This window comes from Pocillopora damicornis, chromosome 3, assembly GCF_964200805.1.
Source record: "Pocillopora damicornis chromosome 3, jaPocDami1.2, whole genome shotgun sequence".
Lineage (NCBI taxonomy): Eukaryota > Metazoa > Cnidaria > Anthozoa > Scleractinia > Pocilloporidae > Pocillopora > Pocillopora damicornis.
In genome coordinates, this window is record NC_142672.1 from 15,918,042 (window position 1) to 15,940,541 (window position 22,500).

Sequence of the window (22,500 nt, forward strand, 5' to 3'; positions counted from 1 at the left end):
TGGGTGAAATCCATGGTGCGTCGTTTCGGTGGAACTTAACTCGCTTTTTGGGAAGGATAGAATCTAACCCTATGTGAATTAGGTCACTGAAGTGAGCATACTGTTCTTGGACGCTATCTATAGTGTCGATTAATGACCAGTCGACCCCCGTCATATAACGACCAAAAGCCTGTTTGGACTCAGCGTTAACAGCACGTGTAGTAACCGTTCTGTTTGCAGGAATATTGGCCTTAACTTACACTAAATAAGAAATTCAAGTAATGAAGTGAGGGTACTAGTTCTTTTATAGTGTTCAAAATTTCCATGTGCAGGGGTTCTTGTGGCTACCAGAGAAGAATCAGTCTTTAACCATTTACCCCCCCCGAGGGAGATAGTAAGTACCGATATCCTCTTCCCTAGGGGCAACTAGCTCAAAAGTGGGTGATCTCAGTGGCCCTCCGAGAAAGTTTTCTACAGCAATAACTAAGCTCTACAGAAGCACACAAAGTTGTAAGAGAATCAATGAATTCTTTAATTATTGGTCCCTCCCAGACCAACCTATTGTACAAATCTTATGACATCGGGCCCAGTTTCATCAGTCAATTTTTCAAGCTTCTCCTGCAATTATGTGCTTTTTCTTGAAGCTGACAATTAACAAGGTTCCTGTAAATTAAGTTTACATGACAAACTAACAATTTGTGAAAATTAATACATCTCCCAAGCTATATTCAGGGTTTTGCTCTCAATAAAATCAAATTTTAAAGCAAATTGGGATTTTACCCTAGCGCTTGTTGTTGTTTTTTTTTTATTGTAACTTTTTATATACGTATGTATAAATAATTTTTAGAACAGACGCAAACTCTTAAGAATGATCAAGCTTTGCCTTACTATTAAAAATTTTTACATCTTGGATTACCAATCACAGAGGTTTTTTTGGTGCTTTGACCTGTCTAACACCCCCCAAATAAGTGCACATACATACTACATACAATCAGCCCAGTCAAAATGTGCCATAACTGACGATTTGGCCGCCTACAACAAAATATCGCCCCCTACTTCACACTTGTCAGACTTCTATTCAGGATTATGTTCGGCCTCTGCTGCCTATTACTATCGCCCGCTTGCCTTCCACTCAAAACATCGACTGGGCTTATACGTACATTCATACGTGTGGGATTAGGTTACACGTGCGGACCTGCACTATCAAAAAAGATCAATGAATTATAACTTAATGAAACATTGATAAATAAAATAGCTTTATATAAATGACAAAAAAGATTGTCGTAGGTCTTCAGTGACATAACATTAGCCTTTGCACCACTATCCAGCTGGAAGCGAACTTCAGTATCTTCCACCACAATAACTTCATAAAACTGCTCGTCTTCTGGAACATAGCTTGACTTAACTGAGTAAACAAACAGCGAGTCATCTTCGCTTTCTTCTTGGTCGGAGTCGACTACTACTAAATGGACCTCCTTCGATAAAAAGAGTTTTGAGAAATGATTCATCTTTTTGCAGAGTCTACACTGTTGCCCCATTGCGGGACATTTCTTGTGGGCCTTGTCATAACCACACCGTCTGCATTTGTGTTTCGATTCGACCTCCTCCGCTTCGGCGGTCTTCTCGGTTTTCCTTTTGGTTTTTATTTGAACGCTTCCGACGATTCCAGGGCGGAAGTTTAGGGTATTCACGGTTGGGTCTTCGTCACTGGCGAGCTTTTTTAGACTGCTGAGGTTTGTTTCGTAATTTCGACCGACTTCGATCGGGGTATTCACGATTGGGTCTTCGTCACTGGCGAGCTTTTTAAGACTGCTGAGGTTTGTTTCGTAATTTCGACTGACTTCGATCGGGGTATTCACGGTTGGGTCTTCGTCACTGGCGAGCTTTTTTAGACTGCTGAGGTTTGTTTCGTAATTTCTACCGACTTCGATGGCCTTTTCACATGTCAGCACGTCTGCTTGATCCAGGCATTTCTCACCCACTTTGGAATGTTTACAACGAAAAACGATCGCGTCTCGAACCATACGTTCTTCCTCTTGATAGCCACAATCCTTAACTAGAATTTTCAGATCTGTAACAAACGAGTCGAAGGTGTCATTGTCTCCCTGACGTCTTTCGTTAAATTTCAAAGCAGCCATTATGTGGCTTTTTCGTGGCGCACGGATTCTTCGAATTTCTTCAGTACGACCAATTTCGCGGCATCTTCGGGTTTTGCGAATATGAATCCTTCAAATACATCCAACCCTTTATCGCCTACCCACAGCTTCAGGTAGCCATTCTTGATGCAAATCTTGAGCGGTCCACGATATCTCTGAAGGTTTGAATTTCGCCATTGTGGCTGTTTTCACAATCTCCGGGAATTCTGTGATCTATTTCCAGTCAGCTGTTAGCTTGATGGCTTGTTTTTCGGCGTGGAAAAGTAACTCTTCTTGACACCATGTAAGAACAGACATAAACAGATGGCTGACAACTGCAAGTCTCTTTTCCATGTGCTTAGTCACGTGACACATTGTGACTGACTAGGGAGGGTAAAGTAAACTTGTTACATTTTATATCACACTGCTCACTCAAAATGGGCTGGCAGCCTGTGATTTGGCCACCTACAATGAAGTATCTTCCACTGACTTCACACTTTTCAGACTGCTCTGCAGGAAGAGGTTTGGCTCTGCTGCTTATAATTACAACAGCCAGCTTTTCTAGTACTCAAGAACATTTTGACTGGGCTGTGCAAGCCTTGCTAGCATATTAAAAGCACCTTCAGGTAGATTACGGCAAAGCAGACTTTGTACCATAATGCTTAGCATTAAGTGCATCATTACCCTCTTCAGGTATTTCTAGTTTACATGTGAAAATCCCACAAATCACAAGCTATATTACACCATACATTCAAGTTGACAAAGCAATCATGGGCAAATTTTTTAAAATAGGATTCAATGATATTCAGTATCAAGATTATTTTGTACCTAAATATTAAAATGTTCGAGAGAAGAAATAACCGTAATCATTTTTTTCTTTCTCATTAGCATCGACTTCCAAAAATAATGGATAATGACCACCTAAAACGAAGAAATGAATCATATTTGTGATCTCCGAGGGCCTTCAATATGACACAAGTATGCACATTTTTATTTCCTACAACTCACAAGTGGCAGAAATAGCTGAAAGTGCCTTCAAGTAAAGTCAATAGAATCCTCTGCGTGTATAGCCATGTAAAACTATTTATTTGGTGTCAACAAAATTACATCCCAAACGTCTTGATATTCGACTGAAACTCAGCTTGCCCATCTTTCGTTTAGACTTCGAACATTGCTGCTTTCTCGCAACCGTTTCAATGTATACGTCTCGTTAGCCAGGCTAGAAATTGTTTTTTCCATTAGCGTGATGTAGCTTGAAATGTTGCCATTTATTGACCTCGATAACCGTGGTAATACTTCCCATATGAAGAGAACGAAATTTGTCTTAACCCTAGGACCACTTTGGTAATCAAACTGTATCATTTCGCACCAAAAGCAAGCTTTTCGGTAAATCTGACCTACATACATCCTTGGATATAAACTTAATTATCTTTCTTCGAGCTTGGTAATTTATTTTCGGTCTTCTTCCGCATCCAGGCGGAAGGAAGATCATTCTAGAACACGCAGGTGAGTTGGTAGAAAATCACAGCAAACAGCGGCTGAAGCAGAAGTTTACGTGAAGTGAAACCGGGATAAAAACGATCTTTATGAGGTGGTTATTTTTTTGGTAGCATATCAATGAGGCTCAAAAAGCCAACAAAACTTTATTCGGTAGTTATAAATTCCTTCTTTGCATGTTCAGATTAGTCTGACTCCGCATGGAGGGGAACTGAACCATCGCCAGCCTTCGCCTGTTCATTCCAGGTATGGATGCTACAACTGTATTCCAAGACGTAAGCCATTCGTTTGAGTGTAAATGAATTCTGTGTATCGTCAAAAATAATGTTTACAAGAAAACGTTCTCCGTCGCGTTGAGTTCGTTTTTGATTGACGTGATCTGAGGGTTGTTCGGTTGTCTTAAGTTGTCTGGCTTGGTACATCTGTGCACAAACTAAGCCAGCTATTGCTGTTGCTGTACTATGCTTAAAAGCAAAATGTTAAGTCAAGAAACCTCTGGTGAAAACTTCATTGCTGTCAAACGTTTTCTAACCAGATGTCCTCCTTGGTTTCGTCAATTAGGAAAGGATACAAAATCTAATATGCGAATATTTGGTTTTCTGTCAACCAATGGCTGAAGAAAAAGGCACCAAGTTCTTTCACACAGTTTTAAGTTGTAGCTATTCAAGGAGCACAAAAAAGAACTGCAGGAATGAAAAACAAAGACTCATAAGTGTTCTTGGTAGCCTTCGTTCAACATGAAGGAAATGCAAGGTTGTCCCTTTTTGACAGCACTGGCAGCTACAACATTGTCTTCTTCCTTTCTAGCGGTCTAGTGATCGGCGGAAGCTGCGTCATTTTTCTCATCCCAATTCTGTTTCCCACTTAGCCAAGCCTGCTTAAAGTCTTAACTCCTGAGATCATTCTGTCAATGCCAAATAAGCTCCAATACGACAATGAAATTATTCTCCTCGAGGGCGATGCAGTCAGGTTAAGAGCTTCCCATATGTCCTTTAGAGACTTTGCTGACGAATTAGGGATCTACAGGAGTGGTTTGTTATTAGACAGGACGTGACCTGTCGTGTAAGACTCAGTGTTCCGAGGCTGGCACCGAGGACAGTGGATACGGCAAGCGCACTGTGTTGCGGAAAGCAGCGCGGAAATACATGATCATATGAAACCATCCATGTGCACTTTCGTCTCTCAAGATAACCTGCAATACGACTTAAGACAAGATAATGGCTACTGCAGCTATGATTCTTCGCTAGATGTGCTGAAGAGCTACACTGAGGTCACTGGCATGATGTCGAAGCAATGGCTGAGCATGGCCGGGAAGGGCTCCTCATTAAAGACGCGTGCCATCCAAACTTTAACACAGGAGAACAGAAGAGAAAGGTTATGGAGCTGTCTAATTGTACATGCGGAGAATACGGAGACGACTCCGTCAGCAAGCTCATTTCAGACGCCAAAGAAACAATTGAACTTAAAAAGCCTTATATATCAGAATACCTCTACCACCAGACATCTACAGTGCGTTGTTCGAGGGAATACTAAGTACTGGAGAATTGTCCGACCGCCAGGGCACGATGAAGACATTGCCGAAAGTAAGCATGACAGATATAATATCTTTTGAACAGGAAACAGTTGTTTAAGTTATGGACGAATAGAAAAGAGGTTACTGGATAAGAGCGGGAGCACTGGGAATAGACTCGGCGCCAGGCTTTCAGCCGAGTCAAATTACTAATTTAGAGAAAGAGAGAGTATTCCAGAACATTGTTTGACTCTCATGAGACATTTGGGAGCTTACTGCAAGCCACACCATAATTAGCTATTCCCGTGCTAAAACGTTGACTTGGTAAACGTAACAGTGGAATGGATCAGAAGTTGTAGATTTTGATTGTTTATCTGTTAAAGTGCACCTGCTGGCAGTTTTGTAGCAAGCGGAGGATATTTTGTCGTCATTGCCTGCTTAACGTAGGAATTCAGACAGAGCGACCCCTGTGGAAAATGTGGCGTCATGCTATTGGAATAAAAACCTTAATCAGCAAAAAATGAATGGCAAGAAAGCTTTTAAAAGAATTCCAGTGTACGCGGGTGGCAGAGCTACTGATCTTTCCACTGTAAACATCTATTAGGAAACCTTAGGGGATCGAAGCTCTCGTTTTACTGTCGCAGGAGGGAATAATTAAAGGAAAAATACCTTCTCCACTCCCCTTTCGTCCATCAGCGCCCATTTGCTCTATGCTACAAAATGGTAGTTCAAAATGTAATCAGTTCTTAGAGTAGCTCGGATAGAATTCTCTAGTATCAAAGATATTTTATTGCCTTACTTAACTGATTTAAGAGGCTGAATTTTCTCATTTATAGAACGCTTACGTAACAGGGCTGACACGTTCCCCTCATGTCACCAGCCTCGATCGCAGGATCTCTATCCTTTGTTGAATATTGGAAGTATAAGGGAGAAAGAGCCTAAAACCGAGGCAACCCTGAGACGGAAATTCCAGGAAAGGCCCAAAATTGAGGCTATCACAATTAGGTCATTTTTGTAGTTGTTGTTTTAAGGATAGACACAATTACATGCATAATGAAAGCAAAACCTGTCCAGATTTCCTAGGAAGTTTGTTGCTATTTTAAGTGTGCGAAAAAAGGAAAAATATTTTTTTTTTCATTTCGTAATATTTGGGTTGGATCAAAACTAACATATATCTTAATGGTGAAATATGAAGTAAATATACTTGAGAGCTTTTTATTTTGTCAGTCAAAAATGAATTATATATATATATATATATATATATATAAAGATGTTCTATTCGTTGATTAGAAGTTTCAATTTTTATGGCTATAGGGGTATAGTTGACGAAAACGGAAATGTCGGTATATTTATTATTTCATTTGTAACTCTGAGTTTGAAACGAATCTAAACCTTACATAGAAATATCAGCTCATTCAAAGCTCTATTTGAAAAAGTTAAAGTAGCTGTAGTAATTATTTAAGAGCATTCATGCAAAATGTATTTAATAGGTTTTGAGACCCATTTACTGAAAATATGTAATTAAAAGGCATTTTTAAAGTGAGTGAACCTAATAAACTCTTCCGTGAAGATTTTAGTCCAAAATTAGCTAGAAATTATGATTGTTCTGCCGTAATAACTGTGTGTCTGCATTACTCCCGTATCTTTGTTTTTCCTTATTTTTCTAGATCTCTTTTCTAAACAGTGTCCAATGTATTGTGCTGGATAGTTGTTTGGGAAACCAATTAAAATAGCGATATGTTTCATTTTGTTAGTGTTCAGCTCATCCAAAAGGTGGCGTCGCTCTTTGCTGCAAGGTCATTGTCTCCGGAAAATTAGAGGCCTTAGTCGTCGTTTTTCCTTCGTCATATGCCAGGATCAGGGAAGAGGATAAATGAATTACTGATCCAAACTGAAATTCTTTCAATATTAAGCTCGATAAACTGGAGAGCGACGTTTTTACTTTGCAACGAATACATGATTGCATTTGAGCCTTATGACAAAATAAATATTGTGCACCAAATTTGTAGTCTTTTAAGACAGAGACGAAGTGCTATTATCATATATAATGGATATACGAAATGGAATCCATTTCTGGGTTTCATCACATCGACCATTTAACATGCCTCAAAATTTTTACGAGATAGTTCAAGAAAATGTGTAATTCCTTTCGTAACGCGCAAAATTCCATGAAAACACAGATTATTGTTGAGAACATCAAAATGGAAAGAAGAATTCAGGAAAGGACGACAATTTTTTTCGAATGAAGAGGATCGGCTCTGACTGTAAAGGACTAACATAGCTTAATGTTCATCAAGTGGGAAAACCGTGATGTAGCCCTCTTAACTTTACGTGACAGTACTGGATTGTATGACAATTCTTCTAGCCAATCAACGTACAGGATTTACCCTTGGTGTCTTTGTACAAAATTTGTGCAACATGCCCTGACATCCGTTCCGTGTTTTAGGATTTGGGGTCATTTTCCACCATTCCACCATTCCACCATTCCACCATTCCACCATTCCACCATTCTACCATTCTACCATTCCACCATTCCACCATTCCACCATTCCACCATTCCACCATTCCACCATTCCACCATTCCACCATTCCACCATTCCACCATTCCACCATTCCACCATTCCACCATTCCACCATTCCACCGTTCCACCGTTCCTGCTTTTAGGGTCGCCCGCACAAGATGTCACAGCGACTGAAATGTTTGCCGAGATAATCTCAACACCAGCGAATAAGCTATCTGTATGCAATTTAGAGAAATTTCCTGCCAGGAAAGAAGCGAAAAACAATTTCCTGTAGTACTGTATTATTAAATCAATGACAGAAACAACTCAAGTAAATCGATCTCCCAATGTAAAACAAACAGATGAAACAGAAAACATTTAGCTTACTCGCCGGAGTGATTATCTGTACCTTACTTCTACCTGTACGCGTAATAGGCCGTCTCCAGCACCCAGACATCGAGGCAAATTGACTGAAAACCTGGCCCTTGCTCCTTTACTTTTTGCCACAATTACCCGATTTCCGAACAGCAAACACTTTCATGAGTTGTCGGCATTGGCTGACAAGTTCCATACTCGCACCTTTGATAATATTATATAAAACACCCTCTGAAGCTCAGGTTTAAAAAATTTCTGTTGCATTCTTTTAGATTGTACCCTTGCTTTATTGGATTTTCATGTCAAATACAAATAAATCACACAGTAAATTAAATACCAGTCTGAGTTTCCGAGAAGGTCGCATCGCTGTCAACATGTTTTGTACTGTCTTCATGCGGTTCGCTTCGGTGAACCATACGCGGCTCATATTATTAAGTAATTTTGTAATTAAATTTGTAAACACCACTGTTGTGTTATTTATCGGCGAGCGTAAAAGATCCAAACGACGCCATTCATTCAAGAACTTCAAGTGCCTTTTTACTCCCAGTCACGTGACTCGGTACAAAGTACAAACTATAACAATTTCGACAACACAACATCTCCCCCTTTAAAATCTACGGGGAGAAGCCAAAACTACTAAACATGAACGTAATAAAGTTTAATTTAACTTATAACATAAAACATAGAGATCGGACTGTTCAATTCATAAATTTATCCCACACAGTCACAAGTCCAATCTTCTGGGAGCACTGACTACTCGCCCAGATCTAGTTGTGGTTGCACCAGCTGCACAAGCAGCTGCCGGAACATCCAACTTGATCGCCTCTGGAATTTGCTTGCTCGAATCAGGAAAGCTAGGACCTTGCTTGCTCAGATCAGGACTGCTAGGGTACAGCGGAGTAAGGTCCTTCCGGTTCCGTCTGATAGTTCCTCTGGGGCTGCTAACAATGTATGAACGAGGTGTCTCAGCCTCTTGAGTCACGGTCGCTGGAACTTTCATGTCTCGAATCCAAACCTCGGTTCCCACAGGAATCTTCTTTTGATCTCTTGCGCCATGATGAGAATCAAAGTAAGCCTTTTGCTCTTGCTTTCGAACTTCCTCTCTACCTCGGACTATAGACAAATCAGGCCAACCGGGTTTCAGCTCCACCGCAGCAATTGGAACTCTGGATCTTATCTTTCGACCAAACAGAAGCTCAGCTGGACTGTAACCATTCTCTAATGGTGTTGAGCGATATGCAAGCAACGCCTTAGCAGGATCATCCTCCTTCTTCAGGACATACTTTGCGGTCTGCACCGCCCGTTCAGCCATCCCATTTGATTGGGGGTACTTTGGACTGCTTGTCACACTTGCAAATCCCCATTCCTTTGCAAATTTGATGAATTCAGCTGAACTATACTGAGGACCATTGTCAGATCTGACAGAGTCTGGAATTCCATGTCTCGCAAACATAGATTTCAGCGCCTGAATGACATCTTGCGAAGTCTGGGATGATGAAAGCAAGGCCAGCTCAATGTATCGGCTGAAGTAATCTACGACCAGCAAATAGGTGCGGCCCTTTAGCTGAAGCAAATCTGTTCCGATGATCTGCCATGGCCTGTTTGGAACCACTGAAGGAATAAGGGGTTCTGCTCGGAAAGATCGGTGTTCTGCGCATTTGCGGCATCCCTGAACCATATCCTCAATCTGCCTACTAAGGCCTGGCCACCACACAGACATCTTGGCACGGCTGCGACATTTTGTGATGCCCTGATGGCCTTCATGCAAGCGATCAAGAATCTCTATCCTCATGCAGGACGGTATGATGACTCTGGAAGCCTTCAGAAGTAATCCACGAACTAAGGTAATTTCTCCTCTCTCACTCCAGTACCCTTTTAGTGCCTCCGGAACTCTATCTTTTTCTGGCCAGCCAAGTTGGCAGTAGGCTGTAAGTTGTCGGCATACTTCATCCTCCTCTTGGCGTTCCCTTATCTCTTCCAGACGTCTGTCGCTGGCTGGAATTTCACTCAAAACACTGTGCGCATACAGGGCTATTTCTTCTTCTTGTAAGCCTGACTGCTGCTCTTGGTTTATCGGAGCTCTTGAGAGAGCATCTGCTGTTGTCAAACTCTTGCCTGGAACGTGTGAGATGGAATACTGGAATCTGAGCAGCCTCATTCGTAAACGCTGAATTCTTGGGGGCATCTCATTTAAGTTCTTTGACCCCAGGAGGGGAACTAATGGTTTGTGGTCCGTTTCAATATGAAATGGCTTACCGATGAGGTAGTCCGATAACCTTTCGCATGCCCATGTCACTGCTAGGGCCTCCTTCTCTACTTGGGCGTACCTCTGTTCTGTTGGCGTCAATGCCCTGGATATGAATGCAACGGGTTTCCAACCGCCATCCTCTTGGGCTTGGGTGAGAACCGCTCCAAGACCAAACGAGGAAGCGTCCGATGATACCCTTGTCTCTTTGGCTGGATCATAGAGGGCTAGTGTTGGCGTAGAGACTAGGGCCTTCTTTACGGCATTGAATGCTTCCTGCTGAGCCCCAGTCCAGAGCCATGCATTGTTCTTACTCAGAAGATCCCTCAGTGGCTTTGTCATGTCCGCCAGGTTAGGAATGTACTTCCCTACTTGATTGACCATGCCCAGGAACCGCCTTAATTGTGCAATGTCAGTTGGTTCCCCCATCTGTGCGACAGCTTCCACCTTAGTGGGGTCGATTTGCACTCCATCTTTGCCGATCACGTGCCCCAGAAATTCCACTTTATCTGTTGAGAACTTGCACTTCTCCAGGTTAAGGGTAACATTAGCATCTGCTAACCGCTCCAGTACTGCAATCAACCTCTTATCATGCTGCTCTTGGGTCTCTCCAAATACTAAGATGTCATCAACTTGACACTCCACCCCATCGAGACCTTCTAGGATCCTCTGCATCGCTTTCTGGAAGTGCTCGGGTGCTGAAGAAATACCGAAGGGTAGTCTTGTGAAACAGTACCTTCCCCATGGTGTGATAAAAGTGGTAAACAGCTTTGAATTCTCACCTAACTTCCTCTGCCAAAATCCACTATTTGCATCCAGCTTAGACATAATCTTTGCGCCAGACAGTTTGGCTAGAGTTTGTTCAGTTGTTGGCATTTGGTGGACCTCTCTCTGAACAGCCTTATTTAACTGGACAAAGTCACCACAAATTCTGACACTGCCATTCCTTTTGGGCACAACAACAATCGGAGAACACCACTGGGTAGGTTGATCGACCTGTTCTATCACTCCCATTTGCTCCATGCGCTCAAGCTCCTTCTTCACTTGAGGTAGTAAAGGAATAGGAATACGCCTTGGGGTACACAGATTAAATGGAGTGACTGATTCATCCAGCTTGATCTCGTAAACACCATCCATGCATCCTAACCCCTGAAACAAGCTGGGGAATCTCTTCTCATAGTTGCTGTCCTTTGAGTCAACACCAGAAATTCTAGCAATTGTCCCGAGCCGGCTACACGCGCTTCTTCCCAACAAGGACTGCTCAAGGCCAGGAACCACATAAATTTCGTCAGCACAGCATTGCAGGTTATGCGTAAGGGATGCTGTAAATTTACCTTTGCAAAACAGTGGTACTTTGCATGGGCCATACAATTTCTTATCGGGTGGAAGGAGCTTTTCCTGAATTGACAAAAGACCAAAAGTCTTTTCTGATATGACAGAAACATCAGCCCCACTATCAAGCTTGAAACTAACTGGGCAACCATTTACCAGGATTTCAGCTTTCCACGGATGTGCATGCATGCTGTCAACACCAATTTCTCCAAGAAACACACTGGAATCTGGATCCTCAGAAAACTGATCCTCGGTTACAACTTCTTCAACCTGTTGGGACATGCATACTCGGGCATAATGACCTTTCTTGGAACATTTATGACAAACAGAATTAAGTGCAGGGCAATTCCCTCTGGTGTGATTTGCAGATAATCCACATCGTAAACAGCCACTGGGGTTTGACTTATCTCTAGCACCAACGACACCTCCACGTTTCTTTGGTGGAAACTTCTGCAACTGTGCTCTGAATTTGGCTCCAATCTCATCGATTTCGGTGGATGTCGACCGCTGACCACTCCTAATGACTTCTTGTTGTTTCTTGACTGACTCGCTTTCCCTGGCCATTTTCACAGCTTTTTCAAGAGTCAAAGTCGATTCCAACTGCATCTTTTCACTTAGTGTAGCATCTTTAACTCCCACCACAATACGATCCCGAATCATCTCTTCTTTCAGGGCGCCAAAATTGCAATGCTCGGCCAAGCAATGAAGCGATGTGATGAATTCCTCGGCAGTTTCGTCAGCCTGGGTTCGCTGGTTGAATTTCGCTCGTTCGTAAATGACATTTCTCCTGACTAGGAAATACTGGTCGAACTTTTCCTTTACTTTGTCGTATTTTAGCCGGTCTCCCTCATCGCCAAACACAAATGTAGTCATAACATCGTCGGCGGCATCGCCCATCGCGTATAGCAACGTGTTTACTTGGATTTCTTCGCTTTTTCTGTGTAGATCACACGCCATCCGATACCGACCAAACCGACGAATCCATTTCTCCCACTCGTCTGGCTTTTTGAAATCGAACATTTCGGGTGCAGTAATCTTGTTAGCCATGATTCCTCCAGAACAGTAGTACGCTTACTTCCCGGGTTTCTTCTGCTGTCGCGGCGAACAATTTCTCTTTTGTCAATATTTAGCTTCGCTCGAGTGACCTCGAAGAACTCTCCTGTATTTTCCTCTAAGGGCCTCGACTATCCAGTTATTCTTCTCGCCAAGGGACTCAGGATCCCACTCCTGACACCATGTTGTGTTATTTATCGGCGAGCGTAAAAGATCCAAACGACGCCATTCATTCAAGAACTTCAAGTGCCTTTTTACTCCCAGTCACGTGACTCGGTACAAAGTACAAACTATAACAATTTCGACAACACAACAACCACCACAAAATAATTAGTCAATACCTGTAGTTCAAGCCTACCATGACTTCAAAATTTTGATGCACACCTCAAAAGGAGAAGAAATAAATTTCAAGGTTCTATTTATTCAGTTTAGGTTTGCCAGGTAAAATTGAGTCAAACATTCATTTAACAACAGGTTCAAGAAATTTTCATGAGTAATTTACTAGCCTACCTAGAACAATCAACTTCATGTACATAAAAGACTACAATGTGGAAACTTACACAGCAAAATTATATAATCACACAATTCCAAACAAAGAAAGTCAGGCAATTGACTAACCTGCTTCAACTTTTGAGGGCTTGAGGTACAAAGAAATAGATATGGTAAACAGTTACAGCTAATACAAAGTTGAAAGTTTAAAAGCCAAAAGATATACATTACAGCAATCAAATCCTGTGCATCCTAGCAAAAAAGGGTCAGTTACTACTATAACTTCTCCTACACATTCATACTTACAGGAAATCATTAATTTTTGTCACAAGGTGGTACTGTACTTACAATAGTTGTCCTGACACAAATGCATTTTTCTAAAGTTATCTCATAGCTTATGACTGTACAGGTCATGTGGAAGGTTCCTGCTTGGGGACTGACATTTCAATTACCTCAGCAAACTGTAATCATCAGAATTGCAAGCCAAGGAGTATTCACTAAGTGCTCAAGTTTCCAAAGTAGTCACCTGATTGTTACAGTCAAGTTCACTCCTTTTTGAAGTCATCTTCAGCTTGATCATCCTGTTACATGTGAAATGTTAGTATCAAAGGTTATGAGAATACACGAAATAATAATAAACTGAAGAACCTCTTGATTGTTAAACAAATTCTCCCTGCTGGCACATTAGGAAATGTATGGAGAACAGTATGGAGAATATGCATACTGATGTTAGAGTGTAAAGGGTTAATAGTGCTCCAGAAATAGCAGATAGTATTGGAGGGAAAGAAAGTTCTTGAAACAGTCTATGTTAAATAAAACTTTGCCATGAATGTTAGTTGCAACAGCAATGAAAACATCTGTGAAGCTACAATAACAATTACCTTTCCATGTAAACAAACCATAATGAAGCACGATATGAATAAATTTAATCTCACCCAGTTTGAATGTAGAATCTGAAATCTAATAAACTTACAAGTGAATAGGAAAAAGCTCAATGTGTTTTACCTGCTTCTGTCATTCTAAATATCACAAATCAATCCATGTGATTTTTTTGAAGATGTGTACTTTCTCTTATGGTCATCTATGTTTAGTATCTATCTTTTACCAGCTGACATCTGAGGAGAATCAAGTCCACACTGGTGATTTGACACATTTTAAGCAAACCCTACAACTGATTAGATTTTATTTGATCAAAAATATGAAGAGCGATAGAGGAAATTGGTTAGCACAATTCAAGTTTCCCTTCCTAGGTATCCTGGGATTGTTTCTTCTAAGTTATGGTAAAGTTTACATTTTCCCTCATTTCACTGTCTTCTGTTCATCTGTTTGCTTTCCTAACAATTTTAACTAGTGTTGCCAGCAAATGCAAGGAGCATATAAAATGTGTACAGTTATTAACACTTTAATTCCTGAGAGTGACTAGCATCTAATTTCTCCTTTCAATATCATCCCTAAATCAGGCATTAAGGTCATGAGAAAAAAGGAAATGATATTCAACTGAATAACCTCTTGATCTTTAAACAAATTCTCCTGGCCAGCACATTAGGAAATGTATAGAGAACAGTATGGAGAATATGCATACTGGTATAAGGGTGTAAAGGGTTAAAAACATAATGCAATCAGTTTTATATATGTAGAGTATTGCTTGAATATAAAATTGTGGTGAATGCAAGTGCCAAATGAACATCGGTCTATGGTCTTCTACTCCTCCACCTTGGAGGGTGTCTTGTGTACATAAAAATTGAAGTTCAGTGCCTTTACCAGCTTTTTTTGCTACAAAGATCAACGAAGAACAACAGCCACACCAAGAAATATTTTTCCTGACAGACATCTTTACAATGGCAGATACACACAACTGACATGTTTGAGTGAAGCATGTTAAGCAGTAAGGTATGAATTTGTCAGTTTCTTTTTCATTACTTGCAACCAGCTTATTTCTATCAGCTTTAAAAACTTCTGTATCCTCGCTTTCAAAGAAAAGCATTTCCCATGAACATTTAAACATTAAAGACATAAGCTACCAGAAACAGATTTTTCCATTGTTTCATAACGCCAGATTCGCATCACATTTTTTTGTTACATTTGAAAGCATTAGAAAATTTTAATTTTTACAATTTAATGAAATCCCCCATTTTAACCCTTTTATTCCCACAAGTGACCTGGACAGAATTTCTCCTTACACAATCAGTACAAAATCAAGCAGACAAGTGATAAGAATAAAGAAAAATACCAATTAGGGAATAATTAGTTGATCCAACTCCAAATTCACCAACCTAACATCACATAAATTGTATGGCAGACAGTAAGGAGAATTACTAATGAAATCTTGAGAGTTAAAGGGTTATGTAATCATGTATACTAGAAAGACAGCAATTAAATGTAACACTTCAGTAAAGTGCTCTTATGTACAATGAAGTTTCAAACTCATTGAAATTAAGTTGAATTCATGATTCAGATTTTAGTTCAAGAAATGTGTAATATCTCTTTACATGGGTGAAAAGAGAAGGCAATTATGAATTCTAAAATAGTAAATACCAAAAACTTAAAGATGGAATTTAAAAAAACTACTAAAGTATGGCATATCTATTCACTGAGATTTTAATCATTAGCTGGCACACAGAGATACTAAAGAGGCTATGTAAAAAAGATCAGGGCAATAAAATTAAAGATTCAGGAGAAGCATATGACATCAACTTGTTTACTGATGTTTTCACCTGAATTCAGTCTGGAAAGAGAACTCTACGACACCCCTGTTTTATCTTCTCACACTTGAATTAAAACATAAAATTTAATTATATGGAGGTAGGTTAAGGAGGAAATTAAAGGAATGGATATATGTTACATAAAAGAAACCCCATACAATAAAAATAAAGCAGAAGCATATTACCAACGTGTCTTTGCTTCTGGATACAGCTATAGTGGGTACTTTTTAAGCAATTATCTACATATTTAAACCGGGTGCAATAAACGGTCGTAAAAGCAATTTCATTCTACTCTTCCTCCTTCAGGGGTGTTTTGTGCATCAAATATTACAAGTTCAGTACCTCCAGAGTCGTAAGCCGGGCTTTTGGGGCTACAGAATAATAAAATAATCAACGCTTTATGGCAGGTCAATTTACCGAGAGTAAATTAAGTATAGTTTCCTAAAATCGAATGGAAAGTTTAAAATGTGCTTCACTTATGCTAAATATACGGATTTATCGTTCTTAATTACTGATGAAATTCCGAGAGTGTGACTCAATTAATTCAAAATAAAATATCCAAGCAGGTTAAATGAAGTGGCTCGCGAATTGTAAACTAATAATGCGTTAACAAAACCCCCCTAAATTATGGTGACGATACGAATTTAACGTTCATAATCACTTATCAAAATCCGAGATTGTACCTTAATGAATTCAACAGAAAATATCCAAGAAGGTTACAGGAACGGACTCTCAAAAACGGCTGTCGAATTCAAAAACTGTAAACAACAAATATTTACGCTAACCATGTGCTTACCAGCATGCTTGTGAACTCAAATTGCCAAGACCCCGTTTAATTACACGATCACAGCTCAGACACTTCTTGTAAAATGTGATGATTATCGATTTCAGAGATTTATTCCTCAGTTTCCAGCATCAGGAAAAAATATCGTATCGCAAGCATGATATTCATCATAACTCGAGCAGTAAGTATGCCTCGAGATGTTGAGAGAAGAGACAGTGGCTCCATGTTTTCTGAGACAGTTGAACCGTTTCTTGAAGTTCGAACGAATCGAGTAGAAAGCATGAAAACACAGCGCTGAAAAGTACCATGATTAAACAATGAGGTTTGAGTTTTTCTGGGCCTTAGCGTTAGAGAAAACGCAGATAAGACACGATTTAACTCCTCTTCTTTCTCTGATCCTTTGTGGTTCGCTTCTCTTTGTTGATGACCTCTTCTCAGTCTGTTTTCAGGAGCGTCTTTGTATTTCCTTCTCGCATTGCTCTTCTCTAGATAATCGCCTTTATACTTATGTCTTTTCTTGTTCTCTTTCACGTTCCTTTCGCCGTATTCTGCTTATTTTGGTTTCCTCTCTAACTTTCTTGCGCTTTTTCTCGACTCGCTTTACGTCTTTTACTTCTTGTTTTTTTCAGTCTCGCGGTCTCTTTCTTTTTATCCCATTTTCACTCAAAACCCCCTCTCCACAAACTTGAATTATAACAATTTTCTCCCGTTGACAAAGCTTTAGCTCTGCGGGTATTGTTTGCGAGTTGATTAAAAATTGCAAAATACTGAGAATTACTGTTCAACTTCAACCTCACCAGTTTGATTTCGCGCTCAAAACGCGGGTTGCAAATTATTTGCTTAAGCGGCTTCACATCTACTTGCCCACGTGAAGCCCTCGTGCAATGCCTAACGGTATGCCCGCGGTACGCTACACTGAGGCTCGATACTCGAATATGCGCACTTCATTGTCATCTTCCGGTATCTCCTGGCGCACACTAATTGGGTATCCAAGTTACGCACGCAATCACGCCTGCGCATTACCTTCTCCCTCGCCCTTCCATCACGTAATGGCTAAGATAGTGCCCGTGGTACAGTTGGCCGCGCATGCTAAAAGTAGCACCTTGTGCGGTCGGTCGTACGGTCGTACAGTCGTACGGTCGTAAGTCCATTTTTTTTTTTGGTTTGATGGGTTACTTTTATTTTGTATAATTATTGGGGCTACACTGCGCGCGCTGCGAGCTCCGCTATGAATGTTTTGAGGGAAAATGTAGAGCATTACTAATGGGAAATAAGTTATAAAGTACGCCTATCCGATTCTCTTAAGGTCTTTATGAAGCTGAAGCCTACCATCGTTTTGCTATTCTTCACTCCAGAATGTTTTTTTTCAATTTCTAACTCAGTTCCAGTGATTAATGATGAAGTTTAACCGTCCTCGAAAAGGACACGTTTTAAGATGCGCAGTCACATACAGTGTATGTCAGTTGCGTGGGATGAAAGATCGCGATTTCCATCAAAGTGACGTAGAATTAGTCACTCGCAGAGGAAATAGTAGGCATTGATTTTAGATCTTGAATAGTATATCTCTCAACGTTACCTGATTTTTTTTCTTTCCTTTAGGTTAACAAAGTTCAGTGTTTTCGCTGTGGTTGATGGACCCGTTATCCAGCAGTCAAAGGATGACAGTAATTCCAACAAAATCCAAAATATTTTCGCTGACAGAAGTGTCGTTTCACACTGACATGTCTTCGTGTTGGATTGTAATTCGCGATAAAGTGTATGATGTGACCAATTTTTTGGACGAGGTATGTTAAATGATTTATATGATAAGGATTCAATAATTTAGTGTTTTGTACAAGGTTGTTCTTACGAGGCTTCTAATGCAGTGCATTTTTAAATCAAATAGCATCTCGAATCCGTTCTGCGCGGAGTTTTATTTAGGCCGGTATAAAGATATACAGTCGGACCTCTGCCTTAAGGGGACCTTTCAAAGATGGGAGAGGGGAGGCGTATTCGTTGAAGCCCATATTACAGCTTTTTAAACGTTTTATTCCGTAACAGCCTGATTACATGGTAATAAAAATGACTAATTTTATTTAGTGAGGCTAAAACTCAGTAGTCCAGGAGCAAATGAACATAATTCAAGTCCCGTGAGAATTTCTTATTGAAAGCAAGCCACTGCACTAGATATGTTAAGGAGACCCTAAATAAACAGAAAAATACATTATTTCTACTTTTGCAACCTGCTCCAACACATTTGAAGGGAAAGTTTTAGAAATGCTCTTATAGATCCTGCATGAAAACGAGGTTACTACATAAACATCTTGTTACTTCGAATATTATGGGGAAAATAGCACCAAAGATATTAATCTATGTTCTCGTTCATTTCATAAACACATATTTAGTAACTGAGTCACAAGATTAGTCACGTGACTGAATGAGTATGGAAGTGAGGCTGGTTTGCTAAACATTTCTTTTCACCTTCCTGAAATGTGTAAAATGCTTCTTCCTACCTTATAAACAGCATAGATATTTCTTTCAGCTCAAACGGTTCCTTATGATAAAATGTGCTGGTCATGTGACTTTCAAAAACATGATGCGAGGCTGTGATATTTTGCTTTGCTTGAGATTTCAATCGTACAAAAAAAAACTCACTTTTACTACCGACATAATTACTAAAGGCAATATTTTTCAGAAGTACACCAGTTGTTGCACTCCAGAGAGTCGTGGGCATTCGAGATTAAATCCAAATAAATCTTTTAGCGACTTAGTACTGGCAGTGTCCTTTTTCGAAACCTAATAATACCAAATGTCAGAATCATATTTATCACCATCTTCTGCCACATTACTCTCGTCATCATCACTAGAATCGACGTCTCCACATTTTGGCACGTCTCTCCACTATCTAAACTCCCACATAGATCTTTGCAGTTCAGTCCATTCTTTATACACTGAAAGCGGTTTGTGGGACATTTTCCAAAGCACACTTGTACTTAACAAGACGAACAATAGCTTGAGGTGCTGTAGGGACTTTCCTCATCATAAGAACCCAATGTACTCCATCCCAAACCCAAACAAATTTCTCTAGTGATGACAGGGTGGGATTTTCTACCACGTCGTTATATTAATGGGCTCTTAAGATCGTTTGTTGAAGAGCAGCCTGTCCGAATGGGCTTGTTCCTTCCTAAAAAGACACCATCTCAGTTCTGTCGCAGAGCACATCTCTGTCTTCGGGCGATAAAGCTGATACACAAACTTCTTGATTGAAGCCACACCTGCACCTCCCAGCTCAAAAGGACCAATGTTCCAGCTTGTGGCTTTCCCTTTTCTCGAAAAACAACCAGCAATGTCTGCTTAGTTTAAAGTGTCAAAGGCTGGGAGGATGACTGCCATTTCGGGCTCTAAGACGCGAAAAATTGGCCGAAGAATAATTTCTTGTTTGAAGCTCAAAAGATTTTCTCTAGATATCAAATTGGAGAACTAAGAGAGGTTAGTTTGCAGTTTGAAGTCAAATTTACTAGCGAGACACGTAGTAGCTTTGTGACTCTTCACGCACTTAACTGGGGGTGCGGATTTGAGATCTGGCTGCGGAGTTAATGTGTTGAGTTCTTAGGCCTTGCGCTAAATTAATTCAGAGTCTCTCTCTTAATGGGAGTTTAAAAGTATTCCAGTTAACTGGCAAAATCATGGGGGTGGGGTAATCTGCGATGGAGAAATATCCTTTCGGCAGAGAGAGGAGCAATGCTCCTAGTCGCTTCACGCTACGGTAATTGGGAAAAGCTCTGCAATCTTATGGACCACATAATCAGAGTGCTGACTTCATCTAATGTTGTAAGACAATCTTAGATTTTACTTTGCCCACCGCATAATTATGAAGTTAAACTGGGATTAAAATGGCTAGAAACAATACCTAATATGTCTAATTTTCACGGTGTTCAGAAACAAAGTTGTACCAGTGGGTCTTTTCTACACCCGAAGGATGTCCTTCTATTTATGTCAACCTTTGGAAATCCTATTCTGACATGGAAAGACGTATTAATCCCCTTTTAGCCGCGAGAACTGAATGTCGCCCACTGAATGTTACCGAGAAACTTGATACGATGTGACCGGTGTCCATAGTCTGGTGTCGATCGTCTCAACTGTAAAAATGGACGCAAAACCAGAAAATGATCCCTCTTGGCGAGAAAAATGGTGTCTAAGACTATAAAGTTGTCCTGTTTTTGTTAAATTGTTGGTACATTGCGAAAACTTATACGGTCTTGTTTCTCAGTTTTAGAAAGACAAAATCTACAACTACAAGCCTAGACTTTGAGGATCGAAGGTAACGTTTCATAAGTTTTGTCTAAGATAAGTTATTACACATCACTCTTCGCAATTCTCTGATAAACGAACTCTATTACGTCATTAACGATAGTGCTACAAATAAAACTTTCAACGTTGCGTAACGTTTACTTGATCGACGTGATCTCTGACCGTTGTTATATGTTATCTGGCTGGGTACATCTGTGCGTAAGCAAGGTACAAAACCCAGTTAAGAAGTTAGTAATTTTACTGCTGTTAAACGTTTTTTTACCAGATGTCCTCCTTGGTACCATCAATTAGGGCAAGATACAACATCTAGCGTGCAGATATTTGGTTTTCTGTTAACCAATGGCTGAAGAACAAGGCACCAAGTTATTTCACACAATTTTAGGTGGTAGCTGTGAAAAAAACACCAGAGAGTAAAGTGCAGGAATTTAAATAGAAATTCACAAGAGTTTTACGAAGGAGACACCGCTTCGCCCTTGAGCTACAATTCTGCCACTTACCACTGAGAAATTAATCATTCATTGGTCACCTAGGAAGTTCTTATATGGGCGTTTCCCTTTGTAGTAAGAGTATTTTATAAGAGAAATACCTTATCGGACAGCCGTAGAGCAAATTTTTTTTAAAACTCTTCTGTTTTGGTCAATATCATAGTTCTTTTCCAACTGATCAGAAAAAAACACTGCGGCTAACTTCGTTTTTTCATGGGTGTGTGTGTGTTTCTATTGAATATCTATCGAATCAACGGACTACTTGCAAAATTGTTTGCTGTATATGGTTTTTGCCATATCAAGCTAGTCTATTTTGTTCGTAGATTGGAGTTACAAGAGTATACCTTCGGCTGTTTGTATTTCATGTATAGTTATAAGCCGTCCAACAGACGGTTGAAATCAAACTGGAAATTGTCTCACCTTGTGTTACACTTTGTGGGTTCACCTTAACGTAAAGGTGATTAAAAGTACTACATCTTCGATCCGTAGCTTTGGCCTAAGGTCACCATTCAAAACTTGTGAGTTTCCCTTGTTTCTTTCATGATACTCAACGGGTGCAATAGCAGCAAAAATGGCTTCTACGGTGGTTACCGGGCAGAATAAGACTTTTGACGGAAACTGTTTGAAGTTTTTCATGGATATATATTACCATAAAGCTTTGGAGATTCATAACATTAGATGTGTGGCTGAGCAACGACAATTTTCCCAAAATTGAAATCAAGCTTTTGATTAGGCTTTTATGAGTGCAACTTCTCAAATAAAAAGTATAAATTATCCACTTCAATTACAATCGCTACCGACTACTTGAGAAGCCCAGTAAGGTGCGCATATATATTAAATGAAGAAAAATGTAGATAAGCAGACCTTGACTGAAGCATGACTGAACAAGATCACGTGTCTCACAGGATTCCGGCCTACGAATGTTGCATAGTTACACCAATAAGAGTGGATGGTCTATGCAATACAGAACATAATCGAGAATTACACTCTAGTCCGCGCGCACGTCCTGAACTATGGCAAAGTAACGTATATCGATCGACACCTGCATAACTACACACCCAAGACCAACATGGAATGACACGTTGTATTGTGTTTGTAAAGAGGTTCTAATCCATTATAATAG

General features: G+C 40.2%; 1 protein-coding gene across 1 annotated transcript in view; it reads left to right on the forward strand.

Moving 5' to 3' along the window:
• The window catches only part of LOC113682717 (uncharacterized), a 145,868-nt gene that overhangs the window by 57,560 nt on the left and 65,808 nt on the right, over positions 1-22,500 (forward strand). The gene's annotated exons all lie outside the window — the stretch shown is intronic.